The following is an 18,944-nucleotide window of genomic DNA, read 5'->3' as shown; positions in this document are numbered from 1 at the left end:
TGAAACACAGAAATAGCATCGGGATTGAATACAACATTCACCATTCGCACTTTCCTCCATGGGAGTAATGTCTGAAACAGTCCACGCTTTGATCGTTCCCTGGAAGACTAGTAGTAGTTTGCGATGCACATCTGGTGGCATTCTGTAATATGTGGACTATCAGAGTGTTGATGAAACACAGATATTGCATCGGGATTGAATACAACAGTCACCATGCGATCTTTCCTCCACGGGAGTAATGTCTCAAACAGTCTATGCTTTGATCTTTCCAAGGGAGACCAGTAGTAGTTTCCGATGCACATCTCGTGGCATTCTGTAATCTGTGGACTATCAGAGTGTTGATGAAACACAGAAATTGCATCGGGATTGAATACAACAGTCACCATGCGCACTTTCCTCCATTTGAGTAATGTCCCTAACAGTCTACGCTTTGATCGTTCCCTGGAAGACCAGTAGTAGTTTCCGATGCACATCTGGAGGCATTCTGTAATCTGTGGACTATCAGAGTGTTGATGAAACACAGAAATTGCATCGGGATTGAATACAACATACACCATGCGCACTTTTCTCCATGGGAGTAATGTCTGAAACAGTCCACGCTTTGATCGTTCCCTGGAAGACCAGTAGTAGTTTGCGATGCACATCTGGTGGCATTCTGTAATCTGTGGACTATCAGAGTGTTGATGAAATTGCATCGGGATTGAATACAACATCCACCATGCGCACTTTCTCCAAGGAAGTAATGTGTCAAACAGTCTACGCTTTGATTGTTCCCTGGAAGACCAGTAGTAGTTTCCGATGCACATCTGGAGGCATTCTGAAATCTGTGGACTGACTGGTTGTTGATGAAACACAGAAATTGCATTGGGATTGATTATAACAGTTACCATGCGCACTTTCCTCCATGTTAGTAATGTCTCAAACAGTCTACGCTTTGATCGTTCCCTGGAAGACCAGTGGTAGTTTCCACTGCACATCTGGAGGCATTCTGTAATCTGTGGACTATCAGAGTGTTGATGAAACACAGAAATTGAATCTGGATTGAATATAACAGTCACAATACGCACTTTCCTCCATGGGAGTAATGTCTGAAACAGTCCACGCTTTGATCGTTCCCTGGAAGACCTGTAGTAGTTTCCGATGCACATCTGGTGGCATTCTGTAATCTGTGGACTATCAGAGTGTTGACGAAACACAGAAATTGCATCGGTTTTGAATACAATAGTCACCGTGCGCACTTTCCTTCACAGGAGTGATGTCTCAAACAGTCTACGCTTTGATCGTTCCCTCGATGACCAGTAGTAGTTTCCGATGCACATCTGGTGGTATTCTGTAATCTGTGGACTATCAGAGTGTTGATGAAACACAGAAATTGCATCGGGATTGAATACAACAGTCTCCATGCGCACTTTCCTCCATGGGAGTAATGTCTGAAACAGTCCATGCTTTGATCGTTCCCTGGAAGACCAGTAGTAGTTTCCGATGCACATCTGGTGGCATTCTGTAATCCGTGGACTATCAGAGTGTTGATGAAACACAGAAATTGCATCGGGATTGAATACAACAGTCACCATGCGCACTTTCCTCCACAGGAGTAACGTCTCAAACAGTCTACGCTTTGATCGTTCCCTGGAAAACCAATAGTAGTATCCGACGCACATCTGGAGGCATTCTGTAATCTGTGGACTATCAGAGTGTTGATGAAACACAGAAATTGCATTGGGATTGAATACAACAGTCACCATGCACACTTTCCACCACAGGAGTAATGTCTCAAACAGTCTTCACTTTGATCGTTCCCTGGAACACAAGTAGTTGTTTCCGCTGCATATCTGGTGGCAGACTGTAATCTGTGGACTATTAGAGTGTTGACGAAACACAGAAATTGCATCGGGATTGAATACAACAGTCACCATGCTCACTTACCTCCATGGGAGTAATGTCTGAAACAGTCCATGATTTGATCGTTCCCTCGATGACCAGTAGTAGTTTCCGATGCACATCTGGTGGCATTCTGTAATCTTTGGACTATCAGAGTGTTGATGAAACACAGATATTGCATCGGGATTGAATACAACAGTCACCATGCGATCTTTCCTCCATGGGAGTAATGTCTCAAACAGTCTACGCTTTGATCTTTCCAAGGGAGACCAGTAGTAGTTTCCGATGCACATCTCGTGGCATTCTGTAATCTGTGGACTATGAGAGTGTTGATGAAACACAGAAATTGCATCGGGATTGAATACAACAGTCACCATGCGCACTTTCCTCCTTTTTAGTAATGTCCCTAACAGTCTACGCTTTGATCGTTCCCTGGAAGACCAGTAGTAGTTTCCGATGCACATCTGGAGGCATTCTGTAATCTGTAGACTATCAGAGTGTTGATGAAACACAGAAATTGCATCGGGATTGAATACAACATTCACCATGCGCACTTTCCTCCATGGGAGTAATGTCTGAAACAGTCCACGCTTTGATCGTTCCCTGGAAGACCAGTAGTAGTTTGCGATGCACATCTGGTGGCATTCTGTAATCTGTGGACTATCAGAGTGTTGATGAAACACAGAAATTGCATCGGGATTGAATACAACATTCACCATGCGCACTTTCCTCCATGGGAGTAATGTCTGAAACAGTCCACGCTTTGATCGTTCCCTGGAAGACTAGTAGTAGTTTGCGATGCACATCTGGTGGCATTCTGTAATCTGTGGACTATCAGAGTGTTGATGAAACACAGATATTGCATCGGGATTGAATACAACAGTCACCATGCGATCTTTCCTCCACGGGAGTAATGTCTCAAACAGTCTACGCTTTGATCTTTCCAAGGGAGACCAGTAGTAGTTTCCGATGCACATCTCGTGGCATTCTGTAATCTGTGGACTATCAGAGTGTTGATGAAACACAGAAATTGCATCGGGATTGAATACAACAGTCACCATGCGCACTTTCCTCCATTTGAGTAATGTCCCTAACAGTCTACGCTTTGAACGTTCCCTGGAAGACCAGTAGTAGTTTCCGATGCACATCTGGAGGCATTCTGTAATCTGTGGACTATCAGAGTGTTGATGAAACACAGAAATTGCATCGGGATTGAATACAACATTCACCATGCGCACTTTTCTCCATGGGAGTAATGTCTGAAACAGTCCACGCTTTGATCGTTCCCTGGAAGACCAGTAGTAGTTTGCGATGCACATCTGGTGGCATTCTGTAATCTGTGGACTATCAGAGTGTTGATGAAATTGCATCGGGATTGAATACAACATCCACCATGCGCACTTTCTCCAAGGAAGTAATGTGTCAAACAGTCTACGCTTTGATTGTTCCCTGGAAGACCAGTAGTAGTTTCCGATGCACATCTGGAGGCATTCTGAAATCTGTGGACTGACTGGTTGTTGATGAAACACAGAAATTGCATTGGGATTGATTATAACAGTTACCATGCGCACTTTCCTCCATGTTAGTAATGTCTCAAACAGTCTACGCTTTGATCGTTCCCTGGAAGACCAGTGGTAGTTTCCACTGCACATCTGGAGGCATTCTGTAATCTGTGGACTATCAGAGTGTTGATGAAACACAGAAATTGAATCTGGATTGAATATAACAGTCACAATACGCACTTTCCTCCATGGGAGTAATGTCTGAAACAGTCCACGCTTTGATCGTTCCCTGGAAGACCAGTAGTAGTTTCCGATGCACATCTGGTGGCATTCTGTAATCTGTGGACTATCAGAGTGTTGACGAAACACAGAAATTGGATCGGTTTTGAATACAATAGTCACCGTGCGCACTTTCCTTCACAGGAGTGATGACTCAAACAGTCTACGCTTTGATCGTTCCCTCGATGACCAGTAGTAGTTTCCGATGCACATCTGGTGGTATTCTGTAATCTGTGGACTATCAGAGTGTTGATGAAACACAGAAATTGCATCGGGATTGAATACAACAGTCACCATTTGCAATTCCCTCCACGGGAGTAATGTCTCAAACAGTCTACGCTTTGATCGTTCCCTGGAAGACCAGTAGTAGTTTCCGATGCACATCTGGTGGCATTCTGTAATCTTTGGCCTATCAGAATGTTGATGAAACACAGATATTGCATCGGGATTGAATACAACAGTCACCAAGCGATCTTTCCTCCACGGGAGTAATGTCTCAAACAGTCTATGCTTAGATCTTTCCAAGAGAGACCAGTAGTAGTTTCCGATGCACATCTCGTGGCATTCTGTAATCTGTGGACTATCAGAGTGTTGATGAAACACAGAAATTGCATCGGGATTGAATACAACAGTCACCATGCGCACTTTCCTCCATATGAGTAATGTCCCTAACAGTCTACGCTTTGATCGTTCCCTGGAAGACCAGTAGTAGTTTCCGATGCACATCTGGTGGCATTCTGTAATCTGTGGACTATCAGAGTGTTGACGAAACACAGAAATTGGATCGGTTTTGAATACAATAGTCACCGTGCGCACTTTCCTTCACAGGAGTGATGTCTCAAACAGTCTACGCTTTGATCGTTCCCTCGATGACCAGTAGTAGTTTCCGATGCACATCTGGTGGTATTCTGTAATCTGTGGACTATCAGAGTGTTGATGAAACACAGAAATTGCATCGGGATTAAATACAACAGTCACCATTTGCAATTCCCTCCACGGGAGTAATGTCTCAAACAGTCTACGCTTTGATCGTTCCCTGGAAGACCAGTAGTAGTTTCCGATGCACATCTGGTGGCATTCTGTAATCTTTGGCCTATCAGAATGTTGATGAAACACAGATATTGCATCGGGATTGAATACAACAGTCACCAAGCGATCTTTCCTCCACGGGAGTAATGTCTCAAACAGTCTACGCTTAGATCTTTCCAAGAGAGACCAGTAGTAGTTTCCGATGCACATCTCGTGGCATTCTGTAATCTGTGGACTATCAGAGTGTTGATGAAACACAGAAATTGCATCGGGATTGAATACAACAGTCACCAAGCGATCTTTCCTCCATGGGAGTAATGTCTCAAACAGTCTACGCTTTGATTGTTCCCTGGAAGACCAGTAGTAGTTTCCGATGCATATGTGGAGGCATTCTGAAATCTGTGGGCTGACTGATTGTTGATGAAACACAGAAATTGCATTGGGATTGATTACAACAGTTACCATGCGCACATTCCTCCATGTTAGTAATGTCTCAAACAGTCTACGCTTTGATCGTTCCCTGGAAGACCAGTGGTAGTTTCCACTGCACATCTGGAGGCATTCTGTAATCTGTGGGCTATCAGAGTGTTGATGAAACACAGAAATTGAATCTGGATTGAATATAACAGTCACAATACGCACTTTCCTCCATGGGAGTAATGTCTGAAAGAGTCCACGCTTTGATCGTTCCCTGGAAGACCAGTAGTAGTTTCCGATGCACATCTGGTGGCATTCTGTAATCTGTGGACTATCAGAGTGTTGATGAAACACAGATATTGCATCGGGATTGAATACAACAGTCACCATGCGATCTTTCCTCCACGGGAGTAATGTCTCAAACAGTCTACGCTTTGATCTTTCCAAGGAAGACCAGTAGTAGTTTCCGATGCACATCTCGTGGCATTCTGTAATCTGTGGACTATCAGAGTGTTGATGAAACACAGAAATTGCATCGGGATTGAATAGAACAGTCACCATGCGCACTTTCCTCCATTTGAGTAATGTCCCTAACAGTCTACGCTTTGATCGTTCCCTGGAAGACCAGTAGTAGTTTCCGATGCACATCTGGAGGCATTCTGTAATCTGTGGACTATCAGAGTGTTGATGAAACACAGAAATTGCATCGGGATTGAATACAACATTCACCATGCGCACTTTTCTACATGGGAGTAATGTCTGAAACAGTCCACGCTTTGATCGTTCCCTGGAAGACCAGTAGTAGTTTGCGATGCACATCTGGTGGCATTCTGTAATCTGTGGACTATCAGAATGTTGATGAAATTGCATCGGGATTGAATACAACATCCACCATGCGCACTTTCTCCAAGGAAGTAATGTGTCAAACAGTCTACGCTTTGATTGTTCCCTGGAGGACCAGTAGTAGTTTCCGATGCACATCTGGAGGCATTCAGAAATCTGTGGACTGACTGGTTGTTGATGAAACACAGAAATTGCATTGGGATTGATTATAACAGTTACCATGCGCACTTTCCTCCATGTTAGTAATGTCTCAAACAGTCTACGCTTTGATCGTTCCCTGGAAGACCAGTGGTAGTTTCCACTGCACATCTGGAGGCATTCTGTAATCTGTGGACTATCAGAGTGTTGATGAAACACAGAACTTGAATCTGGATTGAATATAACAGTCACAATACGCACTTTCCTCCATGGGAGTAATGTCTGAAACAGTCCACGCTTTGATCGTTCCCTGGAAGACCAGTAGTAGTTTCCGATGCACATCTGGTGGCATTCTGTAATCCGTGGACTATCAGAGTGTTGATGAAACACAGAAATTGCATCGGGATTGAATACAACAGTCACCATGCGCACTTTCCTCCACAGGAGTAACGTCTCAAACAGTCTACGTTTTGATCGTTCCCTGGAAAACCAATAGTAGTATCCGACGCACATCTGGAGGCATTCTGTAATCTGTGGACTATCAGAGTGTTGATGAAACACAGAAATTGCATTGGGATTGAATACAACAGTCACCATGCACACTTTCCACCACAGGAGTAATGTCTCAAACAGTCTTCACTTTGATCGTTCCCTGGAACACAAGTAGTTGTTTCCGATGCATATCTGGTGGCAGTCTGTAATCTGTGGACTATTAGAGTGTTGACGAAAAACACAGAAATTGCATCGGGATTGAATACAACAGTCACCATGCTCACTTACCTCCATGGGAGTAATGTCTGAAACAGTCCATGCTTTGATCGTTCCGTCGATGACCAGTAGTAGTTTCCGATGCACATCTGGTGGCATTCTGTAATCTTTGGACTATCAGAGTGTTGATGAAACACAGATATTGCATCGGGATTGAATACAACAGTCACCATGCGATCTTTCCTCCACGGGAGTAATGTCTCAAACAGTCTACGCTTTGATCTTTCCAAGGGAGACCAGTAGTAGTTTCCGATGCACATCTCGTGGCATTCTGTAATCTGTGGACTATGAGAGTGTTGATGAAACACAGAAATTGCATCGGGATTGAATACAACAGTCACCATGCGCACTTTCCTCCATTTGAGTAATGTCCCTAACAGTCTACGCTTTGATCGTTCCCTGGAAGACCAGTAGTAGTTTCCGATGCACATCTGGAGGCATTCTGTAATCTGTGGACTATCAGAGTGTTGATGAAACACAGAAATTGCATCGGGATTGAATACAACATTCACCATGCGCACTTTCCTCCATGGGAGTAATGTCTGAAACAGTCCACGCTTTGATCGTTCCCTGGAAGACCAGTAGTAGTTTGCGATGCACATCTGGTGGCATTCTGTAATCTGTGGACTATCAGAGTGTTGATGAAACACAGAAATTGCATCGGGATTGAATACAACAGTCACCATTTGCAATTCCCTCCACGGGAGTAATGTCTCAAACAGTCTACGCTTTGATCGTTCCCTGGAAGACCAGTAGTAGTTTCCGATCCACATCTGGTGGCATTCTGTAATCTGTGGACTATCAGAGTGTTGATGAAAAACTGAAATTGCATTGGGATTGAATACAACAGTCACTATGCACACTTTCCACCACAGGAGTAATGTCTCAAACAGTCTACGCTTTAATCGTTCCCTGGAATACAAGTAGTTGTTTCCGATGCACATCTGGTGGCATTCTGTAATCTGTGGACTATCAGAGTGTTGACGAAACACAGAAATTGCGTCGGTATTGAATAAAACAGTCACCATGCGCACTTTCCTCCACAGGAGTAATGTCTCAAACAGTCTACGCTTTGATTGTTCCCTCGATGACCAGTAGTAGTTTCCGATGCACATCTGGTGGCATTCTGTAATCTTTGGCCTATCAGAATGTTGATGAAACACAGATATTGCATCGGGATTGAATACAACAGTCACCAAGCGATCTTTCCTCCACGGGAGTAATGTCTCAAACAGTCTACGCTTAGATCTTTCCAAGAGAGACCAGTAGTAGTTTCCGATGCACATCTCGTGGCATTCTGTAATCTGTGGACTATCAGAGTGTTGATGAAACACAGAAATTGCATCGGGATTGAATACAACAGTCACCATGCGCACTTTCCTCCATATGAGTAATGTCCCTAACAGTCTACGCTTTGATCGTTCCCTGGAAGACCAGTAGTAGTTTCCGATGCACATCTGGAGGCATTCTGTAATCTGTGGACTATCAGAGTGTTGATGAAATTGCATCGGGATTGAATACAACATCCACAATGCGCACTTTCTCCAAGGAAGTAATGTCTCAAACAGTCTACGCTTTGATTGTTCCCTGGAAGGCCAGTAGTAGTTTCCGATGCATATCTGGAGGCATTCTGAAATCTGTGGGCTGACTGATTGTTGATGAAACACAGAAATTGCATTGGGATTGATTACAACAGTTACCATGCGCACATTCCTCCATGTTAGTAATGTCTCAAACAGTCTACGCTTTGATCGTTCCCTGGAAGACCAGTGGTAGTTTCCACTGCACATCTGGAGGCATTCTGTAATCTGTGGGCTATCAGAGTGTTGATGAAACACAGAAATTGAATCTGGATTGAATATAACAGTCACAATACGCACTTTCCTCCATGGGAGTAATGTCTGAAAGAGTCCACGCTTTGATCGTTCCCTGGAAGACCAGTAGTAGTTTCCGATGCACATCTGGTGGTATTCTGTAATCTGTGGACTATCAGAGTGTTGACGAAACACAGAAATTGCATCGGTTTTGAATACAATAGTCACCGTGCGCACTTTCCTTCACAGGAGTGATGTCTCAAACAGTCTACGTTTTGATCGTTCCCTCGATGACCTGTAGTAGTTTCCGATGCACATCTGGTGGTATTCTGTAATCTGTGGACTATCAGAGTGTTGATGAAACACAGAAATTGCATCGGGATTGAATACAACAGTCACCATGCGCACTTTCCTCCATGGGAGTAATGTCTGAAACAGTCCATGCTTTGATCGTTCCCTGGAAGACCAGTAGTAGTTTCCGATGCACATCTGGTGGCATTCTGTAATCCGTGGACTATCAGAGTGTTGATGAAACACAGAAATTGAATCGGGATTGAATACAACAGTCACCATGCGCACTTTCCTCCACAGGAGAAACGTCTCAAACAGTCTACGCTTTGATCGTTCCCTGGAAAACCAATAGTAGTATCCGACGCACATCTGGAGGCATTCTGTAATCTGTGGACTATCAGAGTGTTGATGAAACACAGAAATTGCATTGGGATTGAATACAACAGTCACCATGCACACTTTCCACCACAGGAGTAATGTCTCAAACAGTCTTCGCTTTGATCGTTCCCTGGAACACAAGTAGTTGTTTCCGATGCATATCTGGTGGCATTCTGTAATCTGTGGACTATTAGAGTGTTGACGAAACACAGAAATTGCATCGGGATTGAATACAACAGTCACCATGCGCACTTTCCTCCATGGGAGTAATGTCTGAAACAGTCCATGCTTTGATCGTTCCCTCGATGACCAGTAGTAGTTTCCGATGCACATCTGGTGGCATTCTGTAATCTTTGGACTATCAGAGTGTTGATGAAACACAGATATTGCATCAGGATTGAATACAACAGTCACCATGCGATCTTTCCTCCACAGGAGTAATGTCTCAAACAGTCTACGCTTTGATCTTTCCAAGGGAGACCAGTAGTAGTTTCCGATGCACATCTCGTGGCATTCTGTAATCTGTGGACTATCAGAGTGTTGATGAAACACAGAAATTGCATCGGGATTGAATACAACAGTCACCATGCGCACTTTCCTCCATATGAGTAATGTCCCTAACAGTCTACGCTTTGATCGTTCCCTGGAAGACCAGTAGTAGTTTCCGATGCACATCTCGAGGCATTCTGTAATCTGTGGACTATCAGAGTGTTGATGAAACACAGAAATTGCATCGGGATTGAATACAACATTCACCATGCGCACTTTCCTCCATGGGAGTAATGTCAGAAACACTCCACGCTTTGATCGTTCCCTGGAAGACCAGTTGTAGTTTCCGATGCACATCTGGTGGCATTCTGTAATCTGTCGACTATCAGAGTCTTGATGAAACACAGAAATTGCATCGAGATTGAATACAACAGTCACCATGTGCACTTCCCTCCACGGGAGTAATGTCTCAAACAGTCTACGCTTTGATCGTTCCCTGGAAGACCAGTGGTAGTTTCCACTGCACATCTGGAGGCATTCTGTAATCTGTGGACTATCAGAGTGTTGATGAAACACAGAAATTGAATCGGGAATGAATATAACAGTCACAATACGCACTTTCCTCCATGGGAGTAATGTCTGAAACAGTCCACGCTTTGATCGTTCCCTGGAAGACCAGTTGTAGTTTCCGATGCACATCTGGTGGCATTCTGTAATCTGTGGACTATCAGAGTCTTGATGAAACACAGAAATTGCACCGAGATTGAATACAACAGTCACCATGTGCACTTCCCTCCACGGGAGTAATGTCTCAAACAGTCTACGCTTTGGTCGTTCCCTGGAAGACCAGTAGTAGTTTCCGATCCAAATCTGGTGGCATTCTGTAATCTGTGGACTATCAGATTGTTGATGAAACACTGAAATTGCATTGGGATTGAATACAACAGTCACCATGCCCACTTTCCACCACAGGAGTAATGTCTCAAACAGTCTACGCTTTAATCGTTCCCTGGAACACAAGTATTTGTTTCCGATGCACATCTGGTGGCATTCTGTAATCTGTGGACAATCAGAGTGTTGACGAAACACAGAAATTGCATCGGTTTTGAATACAACAGTCACCATGCGCACTTTCCTTCACAGGAGTAATGTCTCAAACAGTCTACGCTTTGATCGTTCCCTCGATGACCAGTAGTAGTTTCCGATGCACATCTGGTGGTATTCTGTAATCTGTGGACTATCAGAGTGTTGATGAAACACAGAAATTGCATCGGGATTGAATACAACAGTCACCATGCGCACTTTCCTCCATGGGAGTAATGTCTGAAACAGTCCATGCTTTGATCGTTCCCTCGATGACCAGTAGTAGTTTCCGATGCACATCTGGTGGTATTCTGTAATCTGTGGACTATCAGAGTGTTGATGAAACACTGAAATTGCATTGGGATTGAATACAACAGTCACCATGCAGACTTTCCACCACAGCAGTAATCTCTCAAACAGTCTTCGCTTTGATCGTTCCCTGGAACACAAGTAGTTGTTTCCGATGCACATCTGGTGGCATTCTGTAATCTGTGGACTATCAGAGTGTAGACGAAACACAGAAATTGCATCGGTATTGAATACAACAGTCACCATGCGCACATTCCTCCACAGGAGTAATGTCTCAAACGGTCTACGCTTTGATCTTCCCCTCGATGACCAGTAGCAGTTTCCGATGCACATCTGGTGGCATTCTGTAATCTGTGGACTATCAGAGTGTTGATGAAACACAGAAATTGCATCGGGATTGAATACAACAGTCACCATGCGCACTTTCCTAGACAGGAGTAACGTCTCAAACAGTCTACGCTTTGATCGTTCCCTGGAAGACCAGTAGTAGTTTCCGATGCGCATCTGGTGGCATTCTGTAATCTGTGGAATATCAGAGTGTAGACGGAACACAGAAAGTGCATCGGTATTGAATACAACAGTCACCATGCGCACATTCCTCCACAGGAGTAATGTCTCAAACGGTCTACGCTTTGATCTTCCCCTCGATGACCAGTAGTAGTTTCCGATGCACATCTGGTGGCATTCTGTAATCTGTGGACTATCAGAGTGTTGATGAAACACAGAAATTGCATCGGGATTGAATACAACAGTCACCATGCGCACTTTCCTCCACAGGAGTAACGTCTCAAACAGTCTACGCTTTGATCGTTCCCTGGAAGACCTGTAGTAGTTTCCGATGTACATCTGGTGGCATTCTGTAATCTGTGGACTATCAGAGTGTTGACCAAACACAGAAATTGCATCGGTTTTGAATACAATACTCACCGTGCGCACTTTCATTCACAGGATTGATGTCTCAAACAGTCTACGCTTTGATCGTTCCCTCGATGACCAGTAGTAGTTTCCGATGCACATCTGGTGGTATTCTGTAATCTGTGGACTATCAGAGTGTTGATGAAACACAGAAATTGAATCGGGATTGAATACAACAGTCACCATGCGCACTTTCCTCCATGGGAGTATTGTCTGAAACAGTCCATGCTTTGATCGTTCCCTCGATGACCAGTAGTAGTTTCCGATGCACATCTGGTGGCATTCTGTAATCTTTGGACTATCAGAGTGTTGATGAAACACAGATATTGCATCGGGATTGAATACAACAGTCACCATGCGATCTTTCCTCCACGGGAGTAATGTCTCAAACAGTCTACGCTTTGATCTTTCCAAGGGAGACTAGTAGTAGTTTCCGATGCATATCTCGTGGCATTCTGTAATCTGTGGACTATCAGAGTGTTGATGAAACACAGAAATTGCATCGGGATTGAATACAACAGTCACCATGCGCACTTTCCTCCATATGAGTAATGTCCCTAACAGTCTACGCTTTGATCGTTCCCTGGAAGACCAGTAGTAGTTTCCGATGCACATCTCGAGGCATTCTGTAATCTGTGGACTATCAGAGTGTTGATGAAACACAGAAATTGCATCGGCATTGAATACAACATTCACCATGCGCACTTTCCTCCATGGGAGTAATGTCTGAAACACTCCACGCTTTGATCGTTCCCTGGAAGACCAGTTGTAGTTTCCGATGCACATCTGGTGGCATTCTGTAATCTGTGGACTATCAGAGTGTTGATGAAACACAGAAATTGCATCGAGATTGAATACAACAGTCACCATGTGCACTTCCCTCCACGGGAGTAATGTCTCAAACAGTCTACGCTTTGATCGTTCCCTGGAAGACCAGTGGTAGTTTCCACTGCACATCTGGAGGCATTCTGTAATCTGTGGACTATCAGAGTGTTGATGAAACACAGAAATTGAATCGGGAATGAATATAACAGTCACAATACGCACTTTCCTCCATGGGAGTAATGTCTGAAACAGTCCACGCTTTGATCGTTCCCTGGAAGACCAGTTGTAGTTTCCGATGCACATCTGGTGGCATTCTGTAATCTGTGGACTATCAGAGTCTTGATGAAACACAGAAATTGCATCGAGATTGAATACAACAGTCACCATGTGCACTTCCCTCCACGGGAGTAATGTCTCAAACAGTCTACGCTTTGATCGTTCCCTGGAAGACCAGTAGTAGTTTCCGATCCAAATCTGGTGGCATTCTGTAATCTGTGGACTATCAGAGTGTTGATGAAACACTGAAATTGCATTGGGATTGAATACAACAGTCACCATGCCCACTTTCCACCACAGGAGTAATGTCTCAAACAGTCTACGCTTTAATCGTTCCCTGGAACACAAGTATTTGTTTCCGATGCACATCTGGTGGCATTCTGTAATCTGTGGACAATCAGAGTGTTGACGAAACACAGAAATTGCATCGGTTTTGAATACAACAGTCACCATGCGCACTTTCCTTCACAGGAGTAATGTCTCAAACAGTCTACGCTTTGATCGTTCCCTCGATGACCAGTAGTAGTTTCCGATGCACATCTGGTGGTATTCTGTAATCTGTGGACTATCAGAGTGTTGATGAAACACAGAAATTGCATCGGGATTGAATACAACAGTCACCATGCGCACTTTCCTCCATGGGAGTAATGTCTGAAACAGTCCATGCTTTGATCGTTCCCTCGATGACCAGTAGTAGTTTCCGATGCACATCTGGTGGTATTCTGTAATCTGTGGACTATCAGAGTGTTGATGAAACACTGAAATTGCATTGGGATTGAATACAACAGTCACCATGCAGACTTTCCACCACAGGAGTAATCTCTCAAACAGTCTTCGCTTTGATCGTTCCCTGGAACACAAGTAGTTGTTTCCGATGCACATCTGGTGGCATTCTGTAATCTGTGGACTATCAGAGTGTAGACGAAACACAGAAATTGCATCGGTATTGAATACAACAGTCACCATGCGCACATTCCTCCACAGGAGTAATGTCTCAAACGGTCTACGCTTTGATCTTCCCCTCGATGACCAGTAGTAGTTTCCGATGCACATCTGGTGGCATTCTGTAATCTGTGGACTATCAGAGTGTTGATGAAACACAGAAATTGCATCGGGATTGAATACAACAGTCACCATGCGCACTTTCCTAAACAGGAGTAACGTCTCAAACACTCTACGCTTTGATCGTTCCCTGGAAGACCAGTAGTAGTTTCCGATGCGCATCTGGTGGCATTCTGTAATCTGTGGACTATCAGAGTGTTGACGAAACACAGAAATTGCATCGGTTTTGAATACAATAGTCACCGTGCGCACTTTCCTTCACAGGAGTGATGTCTCAAACAGTTTACGATTTGATCGTTCCCTCGATGACCAGTAGTAGTTTCCGATGCACATCTCGTGGTATTCTGTAATCTGTGGACTATCAGAGTGTTGATGAAACACAGAAATTGCATCGGGATTGAATACAACAGTCACCATGCGCACTTTCCTCCATGGGAGTAATGTCTGAAACAGTCCATGCTTTGATCGTTTCCTGGAAGACCAGTAGTAGTTTCCGATGCACATCTGGTGGCATTCTGTAATCCGTGCACTATCAGAGTGTTGATGAAACACAGAAATTGCATCGGGATTGAATACAACAGTCACCATGCGCACTTTCCTCCACAGGAGTAACGTCTCAAAGAGTCTACACTTTGATCGTTCCCTAGAAAACCAATAGTAGTATCCGACGCACATCTGGTGGTATTCTGTAATCTGTGGACTATCAGAGTGTTGATGAAACACAGAAATTGCATCGGGATTGAATACAACAGTCACCATGCGCACTTTCCTCCATGGGAGTAATGTCTGAAACAGTCCATGCTTTGATCGTTCCCTCGATGACCAGTAGTAGTTTCCGATGCACATCTGGTGGCATTCTGTAATCTTTGGACTATCAGAGTGTTGATGAAACACAGATATTGCATCGGGATTGAATACAACAGTCACCATGCGATCTTTCCTCCACGGGAGTATGGTCTCAAACAGTCTACGCTTTGATCTTTGCAAGGGAGACCAGTAGTAGTTTCCGATGCACATCTCGTGGCATTCTGTAATCTGTGGACTATCAGAGTGTTGATGAAACACAGAAATTGCATCGGGATTGAATACAACAGTCACCATGCGCACTTTCCTCCATATGAGTAATGTCCCTAACAGTCTACGCTTTGATCGTTCCCTTGAAGACCAGTAGTAGTTTCCGATGCACATCTCGAGGCATTCTGTAATCTGTGGACTATCAGAGTGTTGATGAAACACAGAAATTGCATCGGGATTGAATACAACAGTCACCATGCGCACTTTCCTAGACAGGAGTAACGTCTCAAACAGTCTACGCTTTGATCGTTCCCTGGAAGACCAGTAGTAGTTTCCGATGCGCATCTGGTGGCATTCTGTAATCTGTGGACTATCAGAGTGTTGACGAAACACAGAAATTGCATCGGTTTTGAATACAATAGTCACCGTGCGCACTTTCCTTCACAGGAGTGATGTCTCAAACAGTTTACGATTTGATCGTTCCCTCGATGACCAGTAGTAGTTTCCGATGCACATCTCGTGGTATTCTGTAATCTGTGGACTATCAGAGTGTTGATGAAACACAGAAATTGCATCGGGATTGAATACAACAGTCACCATGCGCACTTTCCTCCATGGGAGTAATGTCTGAAACAGTCCATGCTTTGATCGTTCCCTGGAGGACCAGTAGTAATTTCCGATGCACATCTGGTGGCATTCTGTAATCCGTGCACTATCAGAGTGTTGATGAAACACAGAAATTGCATCGGGATTGAATACAACAGTCACCATGCGCACTTTCCTCCACAGGAGTAACGTCTCAAACAGTCTACACTTTGATCGTTCCCTAGAAAACCAATAGTAGTATCCGACGCACATCTGGTGGTATTCTGTAATCTGTGGACTATCAGAGTGTTGACGAAACACAGAAATTGCATCGGGATTGAATACAACAGTCACCATGCGCACTTTCCTCCATGGGAGTAATGTCTGAAGCAGTCCACGCTTTGATCGTTCCTGGAGGACCAGTTGTAGTTTCCGATGCACATCTGGTGGCATTCTGTAATCTGTGGACTATCAGAGTCTTGATGAAACACAGAAATTGCATCGAGATTGAATACAACAGTCACCATGTGCACTTCCCTCCACGGGAGTAATGTCTCAAACAGTCTACGCTTTGATCGTTCCCTGGAAGACCAGTAGTAGTTTCCGATCCAAATCTGGTGGCATTCTGTAATCTGTGGACTATCAGAGTGTTGATGAAACACTGAAATTGCATTGGGATTGAATACAACAGTCACCATGCCCACTTTACACCACAGGAGTAATGTCTCAAACAGTCTACGCTTTAATCGTTCCCTGGAACACAAGTAGTTGTTTCCGATGCACATCTGGTGACATTCTGTAATCTGTGGACTATCAGAGTGTAGACGAAACACAGAAATTGCATCGGTATTGAATACAACAGTCACCATGCGCACATTCCTCCACAGGAGTAATGTCTCAAACGGTCTACGCTTTGATCTTCCCCTATATGACCAGTAGTAGTTTACGATGCACATCTGGTGGCATTCTGTAATCTGTGGACTATCAGAGTGTTGATGAAACACAGAAATTGCATCGGGATTGAATACAACAGTCACCATGCGCACTTTCCTAGACAGGAGTAACGTCTCAAACAGTCTACGCTTTGATCGTTCCCTGGAAGTCCAGTAGTAGTTTCCGATGCGCGTCTGGTGGCATTCTGTAATATGTGGACTATCAGAGTGTTGACGAAACACAGAAATTGCATCGGTTTTGAATACAATAGTCACCGTGCGCACTTTCCTTCACAGGAGTGATGTCTCAAACAGTTTACGATTTGATCGTTCCCTCGATGACCAGTAGTAGTTTCCGATGCACATCTGGTGGCATTCTGTAATCTTTGGACTATCAGAGTGTTGATGAAACACAGATATTGCATCGGGATTGAATACAACAGTCATCATGCGATCGTTCCTCCACGGGAGTAATGTCTCAAACAGTCTACGCTTTGATCTTTCCAAGGGAGACCAGTAGTAGTTTCCGATGCACATCTCGTGGCATTCTGTAATCTGTGGACTATCAGAGTGTTGATGAAACACAGAAATTGCATCGGGATTGAATACAACAGTCACCATGCGCACTTTCCTCCATATGAGTAATGTCCCTAACAGTCTACGCTTTGATCGTTCCCTGGAAGACCAGTAGTAGTTTCCGATGCACATCTCGAGGCATTCTGTAATCTGTGGACTATCAGAGTGTTGATGAAACACAGAAATTGCATCGGGATTGAATACAAAATTCACCATGCGCACTTTCCTCCATGGGAGTAATGTCTGACACAGTCCACGCTTTGATCGTTGCCTGGAAGACCAGTAGTAGTTTGCGATGCACATCTGGTGGCATTCTGTAATCTGTGGACTATCAGAGTGTTGATGAAACACAGAAATTGCATCGAGATTGAATACAACAGTCACCATGTGCACTTCCCTCCACGGGAGTAATGTCTCAAACAGTCTACGCTTAGATCGTTCCCTGGAAGACCAGTGGTAGTTTCCACTGCACATCTGGAGGCACTCTGTAATCTGTGGACTATCAGAGTGTTGATGAAACACAGAAATTGAATCGGGAATGAATATAACAGTCACACTACGCACTTTCCTCCATGGGAGTAATGTCTGAAACAGTCCATGCTTTGATCGCTCCCTCGATGACCAGTAGTAGTTTCCGATGCACATCTGGTGGGATTCTGTAATCTGTGGACTATCAGAGTGTTGATGAAACACAGAAATTGCATTGGGATTGAATACAACAGTCACCATGCACACTTTCCACCACAGGAGTAATGTCTCAAACAGTCTTCGCTTTGATCGTTCCCTGGATCACAAGTAGTTGTTTCCGATGCACATCTGGTGGCATTCTGTAATCTGTGGACTATCAGAGTGTAGACGAAACACAGATATTGCATCGGTATTGAATACAACAGTCACCATGCGCACATTCCTCCACAGGAGTAATGTCTCAAACGGTCTACGCTTTGATCTTCCCCTCGATGACCAGTAGTAGTTTCCGATGCACATCTGGTGGCATTCTGTAATCTGTGGACTATCAGAGTGTTGATGAAACACAGAAATTGAATCTGGATTGAATATAACAGTCACAATACGCACTTTCCTCCATGGGAGTAATGTCTGAAAGAGTCCACGCTTTGATCGTTCCCTGGAAGACCAGTAGTAGTTTCCGATGCACATCCCGGTGGCATTCTGTAATCTGTGGACAATCAGAGTGTTGACGAAACACAGAAATTGCATCGGTTTTGAATACAACAGTCACCATGCGCACTTTCCTTCACAGGAGTAATGTCTCAAACACTCTACGCTTTGATCGTTCCCTCGATGACCAGTAGTAGTTTCCGATGCACATCTGGTGGTATTCTGTAATCTGTGGACTATCAGAGTGTTGATGAAACACAGAAATTGCATCGGGATTGAATACAACAGTCACCATGCGCACTTTCCTCCATGGGAGTAATGTCTGAAACAGTCCATGCTTTGATCGTTCCCTCGATGACCAGTAGTAGTTTCTGATGCACATCTGGTGGTATTCTGTAATCTGTGGACAATTAGAGTGT

This window comes from Schistocerca gregaria, chromosome 9 (genome assembly GCF_023897955.1).
Source record: "Schistocerca gregaria isolate iqSchGreg1 chromosome 9, iqSchGreg1.2, whole genome shotgun sequence".
Classification (NCBI taxonomy): domain Eukaryota; kingdom Metazoa; phylum Arthropoda; class Insecta; order Orthoptera; family Acrididae; genus Schistocerca; species Schistocerca gregaria.
This window is presented reverse-complemented; position numbering follows the sequence as displayed.